The 12,326-nt window shown below is 47.1% G+C and overlaps 1 protein-coding gene across 1 annotated transcript in view; it reads right to left on the reverse strand.

Annotated features, from left to right (window-relative positions):
* The window catches only part of LOC129706864 (netrin-3-like), a 103,162-nt gene extending 101,488 nt beyond the window's left edge, over positions 1 to 1,674 (reverse strand). Inside the window, exon 1 of the mRNA XM_055651452.1 lies at positions 1,026 to 1,674. The gene's annotated coding sequence lies outside the window, so the exon portion shown is untranslated. The remainder of the gene's footprint in view (positions 1 to 1,025) is intronic.
* Positions 1,675 to 12,326: the final 10,652 nt, after the last annotated feature.

Genomic DNA, 12,326 nt, shown 5'->3' on the forward strand with positions numbered 1-12,326 from the left:
TGCATGGGGGGGCAGGTGCATCACGGGGGGGGAGTGAACAGGTGCATTGCGGGGGGGGGGAGAGTAAACAGGTGCATTGCGGGGGGGGGGGAGAGAGTGACAGGTGCACCGTGGAGCGAGTTGCAATCTGGGCAAATGCGGTACAATCTCGGAGGGCGCTTACAAAACGGTGCAACTGTTTGCGAATGGACGTGTTAGTCACTAAAGTTTCACTTCTTTGTTTCAATCATTTTGGCGATATTATCACCGTTTTCGCGGCACTTTATATATGTATTTTTTCAGGAATGAATAAACTAAGTTATTTGCCTAATAGGGACAGTTGTGAGGGTTATGCGGGGGAGTGGGGAGAGGCTCTGGTTGAAACATTGAGTCGGGGCGGTGAGCGCATTGTTCAGAGGGAACAGACCCTGCAAGTTCTCGCTCCGCTCGATGGAAGCAGAGCGAGGCGGATCAGGAATTCACAGAATACTTCACAGGAACACCGTGTGAGCAACAACATCTACCAGGAAGATCGCTCACACATGCTGCGAGCTTGGCAAAGGGGCTGCGACGGGATCAGTGCGAGTGAGGATCAGTGTCGGGACCCTACACAGAGGGACCCCGGGCTGAGGGTCAAAGGTCCGGACCGCGCACCGAGGGTCAGTGTCGGGATCCCAGGCACCGAAGGAGGGTCGGTGGCCGGGCTGAGGGTCACTGTCGGGACACGGGCACCGAGGGCCAGTGTCCGGACCCCGACCTGAGGGTGGCATTCAATGCGGTTGCCCCGCTTAGGTGTCCCCTCTGACCTCGCCCAAAAGACTGCACACGGCAGGAAGGGGTCCCGGGCAGAGTGGGGGCTGAGAGAGCGTGGGGAGAGGAAACAGCGACTGAAGGGGGAGAGCAGGGAGGGGGGAGCAGCAGCGACTAAAACAAAGAGCAGATGCTGGAAAGAGCCGGGTTGGAGATCTAGGGGGTTCGGTGCAGGCAGGGCGGTCTGGCTGCAGGTACCGGTAGCCGGTGAGAGCGCTCGGCAGAGAAAGACTCACCGTGTTACAGGAGCCGGTTGCTCGCGTTTCCCGGACGGCAGCTGTGGCTTGGCGGGGGCACTGGAGCGATAGCAAATCCTCCGATCAAGCGGCGGGCGGCGGAGACTGCAACAGCGGCTCGACGTTTGACAGCTTTAAAGGAATCAGGATGGGAGGAACTCAAATAACCCAGAATATGAAAGGCTGGTGCCAGCAAATGGGGCGGCTTTACACAGCACAGCCGCAGCTGCGCGGAGGGGCGAGACCACGCAGGACCAGAGGGACCACCTGCCGGCGACCGGGTCCCCCGCCAGAAACACGTTGCATGCGAGACCCCACCCCCCGAGAGAGAGAGAGAGAGAAAGACCACCTGGCGGACACCACGGCACCCAGAGAGGGAGAGGACTCCTGCCCGCGACTGGGACCCGCAACAGAGATAGTCCCCTCAATCCCGACATTAGGACTCCACCACAGAGAGAGTGAGACCATCTGTCCGAGCAAGATCTCACGCAGTGGTAAAGGATGTCGCTTGTGGATTTCGCCCCCTACCTAGAGACGGGGAGGAAGATAATACCCACGATTTAGGACCAAAAACAATTGACCCCAAGGAGACCAGGTTGTGGAGAATGGGACCACTACCCACTTGAACCTACTCAGATGGGATACCACCTGCCCGACTGTACGCCATGGACATGATCCCACTCAAAGGCAGGAGGAAGACCACCTGCCAGGTATTGGGACCCCAACTGAGAAACAGAAAGGGAGACTACCTCTCCAAGAGTGAGCCCTCATTGTCTGTTCTACTAACATTGTTGGGAAATCCATCTACCAGAGAACAGGACGCTGCCTGCTCTCTGGACTCTACACCGAGGGGGCCGAGACTACTCCCCAAAACTTGGACGCTTACCTCAAGATAGATAGAGAGACCACCTGCCTCTGCATCCGCAAGCCAAGCCCACTCATATCAGCAGAGCCTTGGGCCACACTGATAAATCTAAAGGCCCCAACAGCACTCCACCACTTGTGAACCTAACTTCAACACCTCCCACTGATCACAAGCCAACTGGCTCCCATCCCCCATGCTACTGGGCCGTGGCCAAGGTAGAGAGCCTAAGGTGATGGACCATGCAGAAGCTGAGGCTTCCATCATCACCTTCTTGCCTGTCTGGGCACACTGCCCAGCCCAGTGGAAGCTGTGGATTAATGAATCTATTGCCTCACTGAACACCACATTCTCTTCAGCTCCCAACAATCACAACAGATTATAAGATGCAGAGAGGCAGCCTTGTCTCAGTGGCTGCTGCTGGGCCTCTGAATTAGATGACTGCACGATATCTAATCCAATATTGTAGTGGCATACAAAGAAAGTGTTTCATTGATGCAGGGGCAGTGTAAGAAAGCTGGCATCTTGGAAAGGCACCACTGACACAACTTTAATGAATGGTCAACACAAAATGAACACGAGTGAACCAGTATTAACGGAGAATTGGATTGCCCAGTAGGAATGACAATGCGGGAGATCAGCACTGTTACATGGCCGCATCTTCTACACAGGATGTAGACAATAGACAATAGGTGCAGGAGCAGGCCATTCGGCCCTTCGAGCCAGCACCGCCATTCAATGTGATCATGGCTGATCATCCTTAATCAGTACCCCGTTCCTGCCTTCTCCCCATATCCCCTGACTATTTTTAAGAGCCCTACTTAGGAAACACTGAATTGCGAGGGATATTGCTAAATGAGTGCCTTACTGTCAATGTGATAGTACTGAGAGAGTGCCAGTCTGTTGGGGAGCTGGGCACTGCTGTGGGCAGGATGTGGGGAGTGCTGTATTATTAGAGGAATGATTCCAACTCCCTTGGTGGGACAACATGAAGGAGAACAAAAGATAGACACAAAAAGCTGGAGTAACTCAGCGGGACAGGCAGTATCTCTGGAAAGAAGGAATGGGTGATGTTTCGGGTCGAGACCCTTCTTCAGTCTGAAACATCACCCATTCCTTCCCTCCAGAGATACTGCCTGTCCTGCTGAGTTACTCCAGCTTTTTGTGTCTATCTTTGGTTTAAACGAGCATCTGCAGTTCCTTCTTACACATGAAGGAGAACAGTCGTGGCGCCATCTCTTGGATGAGATGTTAAACTGATGCCCTTGTGGATTTAAAGGCAATTGTGTCTGGCACAATTTCCAGTGGAGTTCTTCAATGTCTTAGCAAATATTTATCCATCAATTAAGATCACATCTGGTCAAACCAAAATTCTGCAGATGCAATAAATCTTTAACAATAAAAAAAGAAAATGCAGGAAATGTTTAGCATGCCATCCAGAATTCTATTTCTCTTTTCAAATATGTTATGAAATGATTCAATTAATTTCTGGTTTTACGGTAGACTGTTCACATCGGGCATTGTACAAATTGCCTATTATCTTCCCTGCATTACAATAGTGCCTCAATGTCAGAAGCTTCTCATTGGTTGCAAAGCACTTGGGAAGTTTCAAACCTGTCCTTTGTCTTTAATCAGCTTTCCCTCCCGTACATCAGACGATATTTATTACTACACTTTCTAACATGCAGAGTGTACTCTTATGTTTAATCTGTCTTTCCTTTTCTGGAGAAATCAGCCCTAGCCTGTTCAGTGTTATACTCTGATAAGTATTTTCATTAAATTCAGGTATCTTCCTTATGAATCTGTTCTGCCCCCTCTCCAGTGCCTCCAGTCCTTGAGGGGATGTGATCAGAAATGTTCACTGTGCTACAGAGTGATCTAACCAACTTTCTCTGTGAGTTTAAACTAACTTCCCTGCTTTAGAAATAAACTCCGTTTATGGGTTTGCCTTTTTTATGGCCATGGAATGTTTCACAACCTTTCGTAGACATTACTGTCCCGCTTTCCCAGTTAGATGTGATTTTTTTTATGGGTATATAAACGCCCATATTCGACTGACAGAATGCTATATTTTGCATTTGCCCACACTGACATTTATTTTCTTATGTCTGCACTAGCAAAATCTCAGCTGTCCAAGGGGCTGGCCCCATTACCACTCGGTGGGCCACATGTCTGGGTTTGGAATAGTGAGAATGCTCACTATGCAGAACATAGAACAGTTATATAATAAATTGTATTGTATTGTATTGTATTGTATAGCAGAGGAACAGGCCCTTCAGCCCACAATGTCTGTGCCAAACATGATGACAAGTTAAACAGGCATCACATCTCTGCCTGCACATGATCCATATCCTTCCATTCCCTGCATATCTAAAAGTCTCCTGAACATTACTGTCCCATCTGCCACCATCATAGAAGCATAGAAATTAGGTGCAGGAGTAGGCCATTCGGCCCTTCGAGCCTGCACCGCCATTCAATATGATCATGGCTGATCATCCAACTCAGTTGCAATATTTAGAATGATTTGATGTATAAAGTACCATTAATATATATTGTAAATAGCTGGGGTCCCAGCACTGAGCCTTGCAGTACCCCACTAGTCACTGCCTGCCATTGTGAAAAGGACCCGTTTACTCCTACTCTTTGCTTCCTGTTTGCCAGCCAGTTCTCTATCCACATCAATACTGAACCCCCAATGCCGTGTGCTTTAAGTTTGTATACTAATCTCTTATGTGGGACCTTGTCGAAAGCCTTCTGGAAGTCCAGATACACCATTTCCACTGGTTCTCCCCTATCCACGCTACTAGTTACATCCTCGAAAAAGTCTATAAGATTCGTCAGACATGATTTACCTTTCGTAAATCCATGCTGACCTTGTCCACTGATTTCACCACTTTCCAAATGTGCTGCTATCCCATCTTTAATAACTGACTCTAGCAGTTTCCCCACTACCGATGTTAGACTAACTGGTCTGTAATTCCCCATTTTCTCTCTCCCTCCCTTCTTAAAAAGTGGGATTACGTTTGCTACCCGCCAATCTTCAGGAACTACTCCAGAATCTAAAGAGTTTTGAAAGATCATCATCTCTGGCAGCACATTCCATGCACCCATAACTTTGTATAACAATTTTGTCCCGCAATTTTCTCCTTTAAACTTTGACCTCTCACTTTAAAGAAATGCCCTCTAGTCTCTTACATTTCCACCCTGGATGTGGAGGCTTTGGGGAGGGTGCAGAATAGGTTTACCAGAGTACTGCCTGGATTAGAGGGTGTTAGCTGTAAGGAGGTATTGGACAAACTTGGATTGTTTTCCCAAGTGCTTCCCAAACTTGGAGGACCAGAGGTTAAGGGATATATAAAACGATGAGGGGCATAGATAAGATAACATCTCCCCCCATATCTGCCTTCCGCAAAGACCGCTCCCTCCATAACTCCCTTGTCAATTCTTCCCTTCCCTCTCGGTCCACCCCCTCCCCGGGCACTTTCCCTTGCGGCCGCAGCAGATGCAACACTTGTCCCTTTACCTCCCCCCTCAACTCCTTTCAGGGACCCAAGCAATCGTTCCAGGTGCGACAGAGGTTTACCTGCATCTCTTCCAACCTCGCTCTATTGCGTCCGCTGCTCTAGATGTCAGCAGATCTATATCGGTGAGACCAAGCGGAGGTTTGGGCGATCGTTTCGCCGAACACCTCCGCTCGGTCCGCAATAACCAAGCTGACCTCCCGGTGGCTCAGCACTTCAGACTCCCCCTCCCTGTCCATCTCCGACCTCTCTGTCCTGGGTCTCCTCCATGGCCACAGCGAGCAGCACCGGAAATTGGAGGAACAGCACCTCATATTCCGTTTGGGGAGTCTGCATCCCGGGGGCATGAACATCGACTTCTCCCAATTCTGTTAGTCCTTGCTGTCTCCTCCCCTTCCTCAGCTCCCTTGCTGTCTCCTCCCACCCTCCAGCCTTCCGGCTACTCCTCCTTTTCCCTTTCTTGTCCCCACCCACCCCCACCCCTTTACCAGAGTCAGTCTGATTAGAGGGGTTTCGGCCCGAAAGGTTGCCTATTTCCTTCGCTTCCATAGATGCTGCTGCACTTGGAGCTGAGTTTCTCCAGCTTTAAAACGTGTAAGCATAGATAAGATAGATGGTCAAAGTCCTTTCCCCAGGGTGGAAATGTAAAATACTAGAGGCCGTATGTTTAAGGTGAGAAGGGAGAATGTTTAAAGGAGATTTGTGAGGCAAGCTTTCCATACAGAGAGTGGTGGGTTCCAGGAATTCATTGCCAGAGGCGGTGGAAGCAGATATGAGAACAGGGATCTGTGCTGGGCCAATGTTGTTTGCCATCTATATCAACAATTTGAATGAGAATGTACAAAGCATGATTAGTACATTTGAAGATTATACTATAATAGGCGGTATTGTAAATAATGATGATGGTTATCAAGAATTATAAGGATTTTGATCAGCTAGGCAAGTGGGCTGAGAAATAGCTAATGAAATTTCTCTGAGGTAAGTGTAAGGTATTGTATTTTGAGTATTCATACCAGGGCGGAACCATCACAGTGGATGGTAGGGACTTGGAGAGTATTGTAGAGCAGAGGGATCAAGGAGTACATGTACATAGTTCATTGAAAATTACATTGCAAGTGCGTAGAGTGGTGAAGAAAACGTTTGGCACGCTGGCCTTCATCAATCAGGTAATTGAGTATAGAAGTTGGAATGTTATGTTACAAAATGTTGGTGAGGCTGAACTTGGATTATAGTGTTCTGTTTTGATCCCACTGTTGTAGGATAGATGCCATTAAGCTGGAAAGAGCACAGAAAAGCTTTAAGAGGATATTGCCAGGACTTGAGTACCTGAGCTATTGGGGAAGTGGGCAGGCTAGGATTTTATTGTGCATAAGGCTGAGGGGTGATCTTGTAGAGTTGCATAAGATGATGTGGCATAGTTAGGCTGAATGCACACTGTCCCTTTTCCCCAAGGTAGAGGAATCAAGAATTAGAGGGCATGGATTTAAGATGAGGGGAAATTTAATAAGCGCCTGAGGGGCAACATTTTCACCCAGAGTGTGGTGGGTGTATGGAACGAGCTGCATTAGGAAATAGTTGAGGTAGGTACCATAACACATTTGGAAGACATTCGAACAGACACATGGATAAGAAAGGGTTAGAGAATAAGGACCAAATGCAGGTAAACAGGGCTAGCTTAGATAGTGTATCTTGTCGGCTTGCCAAAAGTTAATTTTAATTTCATACCACCTCCCCAGCTGATGGTCCATAGCTCTCCAGTTATCAAATGTTCTCTTAATTTTGGACCTTATATGATGCAGTTATATCCTAACTGCATCACAAAAGCGCTTGATTTTATAACTGCCTACATTTGTCACATATATTCTCTGCATATCGCATGCACTTCCATCACAATACAATATATATGCCATCTTTGGTAGACGCAAAATGCTGAAGTAACTCAGCGAGACAGGCAGCATCTCTGGAGAGAAGGAATGGGTGATGTTTCGGATCAAAACCCTTCTTGAGTCTTTAGACTTAAACCAGCATCTACAGTTCTTTCCTACAAATTATATCCCATCTTATTTCTGTTGCAATGAATTTGCTTTATATACTGTCATACAAACTGTATCACAAATAATCTTTGTATTATCGATACATATCCCTGGAGTAACCTACAGGAGTTCTCCCCTGTGCTGCGCTGATGGGTCATCGTGGACTCTGACAAGACTCCTGATCTTTGGGAATTTCCCAGCACGGATGTTCTGCTCTGATGCCCATGCTGGGTTAAACCGGGTAAAACAGGGCCTTGAATGGCAGACAGTGCCTCACAGGCGGAGGTCAGGCAGATTCAACTTTTGATTTCTGTTCAATGCTTTAAAGAACTGTGTATGTTAATCATTTAAATGATAACAATATTCATTTTGTAAATTGGTAGTAATTGTTACAGATTGTGAATGTCTGGATAACAGTGGCAGCTCAATGCTGCAGAGCAAGGGGCAGGACCAGACCATCTGTTGGAGCCGTTGTGTGAGTGCAGCGAGCTGCTTACACTGCGACTGGTCCCAGACTCCAGTCAGGCCACTCAGGGTTTTGTTCCTCAGTTGCCTTGGTGGCATTTGAATTCATGTCTCTCGATCAGTGGTTTAAAACTTGGGCGACTGGTGCAGTCATGTTACCACAACACTCTAATCTTTATGTGAAACTGATCTTGGTCAGTATGGATGAGCTTAAAGATACAGCATGGAAATAGGCCATTCAGCACAATGAGTCATCATCGATCAACCATTCACACTAGTTATGTCCTACACACTAGAGACAATTTCCAGAAGGCAATTAACCTACAAACCTGCACATCTTTGGAACGTGGGATGAAACTGGAGTACCCTGAGAAAACCCATGTGGTCACAGAGACAATGTACAAACTCCACATGGACAGCACCTGTGGTCAGGTTTGAACACGGGTCTCTGGTGCTGTTAGGCAGCAGCTGTGCCACTACCCCCCACTGCCAGATGGGTTGGGCCCAAGGGCTTGTTTCCGTGTTGAATTACACTAAGGCTCTAGGTTTAATTTTATTATTGTAACATACTGAGGTACAGTGAAAAGCTTTGTTTAGCATTCTATCTAATACTATACATAAATACAATCAAGTCAAACTCAAGTACGTTAGAGCAAAGGAGAAGATACTGAGTGCAGAATATAGTTCTCTACTTACAAGTAACAGATTTAAAAGAGTGGAGAGATTCTGTCGGATGTTAGTAGATCCGTCTCTAGGAAGAGCATGCAAAGAGTCACCACGCTCTTCCATCCCAGTCTATTACTGCCTCAGAAGAAGAGAAACCATAATGAATAATTGAAAAACATTATAAATAATGTCATATGTGGAATATTATATGCTCCATGTTGTGTCATCTATAATCTCTATTATTTGTTCCAGGGACAGCACACTAATCCTGTGAGGAGTGATTGATTAGACTAGGCCTACTGTATATTCTCCAGATTTAGAAGAAAGAAAGGAGATCTTGAAAAACTTACAGGACTTTAAGGCTGGATGCAGGATGTAACCTTTGCTAAGGAAACCAACCAATTTGCAGGCCACTTTGGAGAGATTCCCAGAGCAGGATGGTGTGTGTGTGTGTGTGTGTGAGACAGAGAGAGTGTGTGTGGAAATTATTGGGAAAATATCCAAGGTGCAGAATTAATCTCTTAGGATCGAGGAAGTCTGCGTGAATCTGGGCAGTTCAGTAAGGTGCTTGACATGGTCCCATATAGGAGTTTGGTCCAATGGGTTAAATCCCTAGGTATTCATGGATTAAATCCCAAGGGATCCACAGGTTAGATGCCATGGGACAATGGTTTGATCCCAAGGGATCCATGGGTTAGATCGCAGGAGACAATGGGTTAGACCCCAGGGGAAACTGGTGCCGAGACAACAACCTTTCTCTCAATGTCAGCAAAACAAAGGAGATAGTGATCAACCTCAGGAAGCGAAGCTGTACACATACCCCAGTTTGCATTGGTCTGACGAAGTAGAGATGATTGATATCACCAACAACTACTCCTGGATCAACCATATTGAAGTAACAGCGAAGAAAGCACACCACTCTTCTACTTCCTTAGATGACTTAAGAAGTTCGGCATGTCCCCTACAACTCTCAGCAACCTCTACAGACACAGCATAGAAAACATTGTATGAGGATGCATCACAGCTTAGTTTTGGAAAAGCTCAATCCAAGACCGCAAGAAATTACAGCGAATTGTGGACGCAACCCAGACCATCACACAAACCAACCTCCTTTCTATGGATTCCATTTGTGCCTCACGTTCCTTCGGCATGGCCAGCAGCATAATCAAGGACGGGTCGCACCCTGGCCACTCCCTCTTTTCCCTTTTCCCATCAGGCAAAAGATATAGGTGTGAAAACGCACACCTCCAGATTCAGGGAAAGTTTCTTTCCAGCTGTTATCAGGCAACTGAATCATCCTACCTCAACCAGAGAGCAGTGCTGCACTACTATATTATCTCATTGGTGACCCTCGGACTATCCTTGATGGGACTATCACTCTTGATAGTGAGGAGCTTAGTTGTGGAAAGATATTGATCATTCAGTAAGATGCAGCGAGCAATGGCAGGCACAGTTTAACTCTGATCATTGTAAGGCACTGTATTTTGTAAGGAAGGCTATATGGAGTGATGGTAAGATCTGAGGAAGTACTAAGGAACGAAGGGACCTTGGTGTACAAGTCCAAGGATTCTGGAGGTGGCAGCACAAACCGATAAAGTGAAGTAGTATACGGGATTCAACCTTCATTACCCAGGTCATATGGTATAACTATAGAGAGAGGTCAAAGTATAACTTTATAAAACATTGGTTAGGCCACTGCAAGAATACTGTGAGCAATTCTGGGTCACCACACTGCAGGAAGGATGTGACTGCACTGGAGAGGGTGCAGAGGAGATTCATCAGGATCTTGCCTGGGACAAGGAATTTCTGGAGAGGTTAATTCTGTTTTCCTTGGAGTGAAGGAGGCTGAGGGGGCAGCTGACAAAACTTTATAAAATTATGAAAGGTATGGGTCAATGGTTATCCTCTTAGCAGCGGTGTTTAAAATGAAAGAACCCAGGGTTAGGATAAGGTGTAAGAAGAGGGGATCTGAGGAGGATTATTTTGCCCCTGCAAGTGGTTGCAAACCATTGCCTGAGTGGAGGTGAAGTGTCTAGAAAAGCACTTGAATTGCCAGGGCTGCAAATGCTACAGACCAAATGTGGAGAAAGGAAATAGTATTGATGTGTATTGGACATGGGCATGGTGGGCCAAGGAGCCAGTTTCATTGTTGCAATAATCTGTGACTTGTTAGCATTCTTTCAGGATATATACACTTAAGTGTAGACATTCTGGCAATGGCCACTGTCTTAGAAAGTTACTAATGGTGATTCAAACACTGTGAAGGACTGCAGCAATTCATCACAATATTCTTTATCCCAATTATGGTAAAGGGGGAAGTTTTTCTGCACAGAGTGTTTAGTATCTGGAATTCCGGAGGAGTCACTAGAGTCAGATACAATCATTATGTTTAAGAGACATTCAAATAAGCTCTTAAATAGACAGGGCATAGAAACATATAGACCTAATGCAAGCAAGATGGGCAGAAAAGTCGGCATGGACATGCTGGGCTGAAGAGGGTGTTTCTGTGCTGTGACCATGACTCAAATTAGGAAATAGCAAGAAATGTTGGCCTTGGAACTGAAAGAAAATATACTCTAAAAAGTCTAAAAGCGCTGGGAATATTTAGTGGATCAGTCAGCATCGGACAGAGATGAAAGCAGAAGTAATACTTCAGGTTGTTAACCTTTCATCGGAATTATTATCAATAATGGGTTGTGCTCGCTGTTGACAGACCTCTACCTGAGCCTCCACGCGGACCAACACCTTGATAGCACCCCAGCCTTCACTGTAACCTCTCCCCTGCCCCCTGCGATCCAACGCTGTTCCAGCGAGGCTTTACCCCAGCAGAAAGGACACATCGTCTTCTGATCTCAACAAGTCCACTGATTAGGATTTACAAATCTTCGCTCGCATTTTCCTCCCCAATACTTTGCATTTTTCAGATAATAATTCTGCATGTTCACCACCTCTTGGCTTCCGTCGCTGCACTCACTATAAGCCCCGCAATCTCTCCTGGGGTCCACCTACCTACCCCAGATCACCCCTTTTGTGTCCTTCACCCACACCCCCAGCTGTCTAACAGTTACAGCCTCCTGACTTTGGTCCTGACCTACGGTGCTGAATGTGTGGAGTTTGCACACTCTCCTGTGTCCGGGTAGGTTTCATCCCGTCGGTTGGTGGGTCAATTGCTTCTCGTGTGTGGGTGGATCGGCAGAGAATGGATAAATGGGAGAAAAGGGTGAATTATGTGTTTGTAGTGAGCCAGTGTAGCTCGATGGGCTGAATGGCCTCCGTGCCATGTGGAATATGACTCTGTAACGCTTCCAGTCAAGTCTTCAATCTGAGATAGCACCTGTTTCTTTATGGGCTGCCTGTCCCACTATGCCGGGTCTGACCGCTCCATCCCGAGTCAATCCCTTGTCCTATGTCAGCCACCTGTATACAAGGTCTGTCCCTCCTAGGGTCTGACCTCTCCCCCACCCCACCCTGATCGGGTTAGTTCCCTCCTTCCCGGATCGGGAGCGGATTCCCCGCCTGTGTCTGGCCGCAACAGTCGGTGTGGAACCGAAAGTAAACACGGATCAGAGGAATTCCTCCCCCAGTCCAAATATTATCCCGAGGGGCGGCTGCAGATTCCTCGCCGGCGGTTCACCAACTGCGTTTATTATTTTAATTTTACATTCGCCAAAGGAATTCGCAGGGCGGAGAGGGGAGAGAGGGAGGAGGCGACCTGCTCGCTGGGTGGGCTGCGGCGTCCCGTGCGGGGGCGGCA

This window comes from Leucoraja erinacea, chromosome 20 (assembly GCF_028641065.1).
Source record: "Leucoraja erinacea ecotype New England chromosome 20, Leri_hhj_1, whole genome shotgun sequence".
Lineage (NCBI taxonomy): Eukaryota > Metazoa > Chordata > Chondrichthyes > Rajiformes > Rajidae > Leucoraja > Leucoraja erinaceus.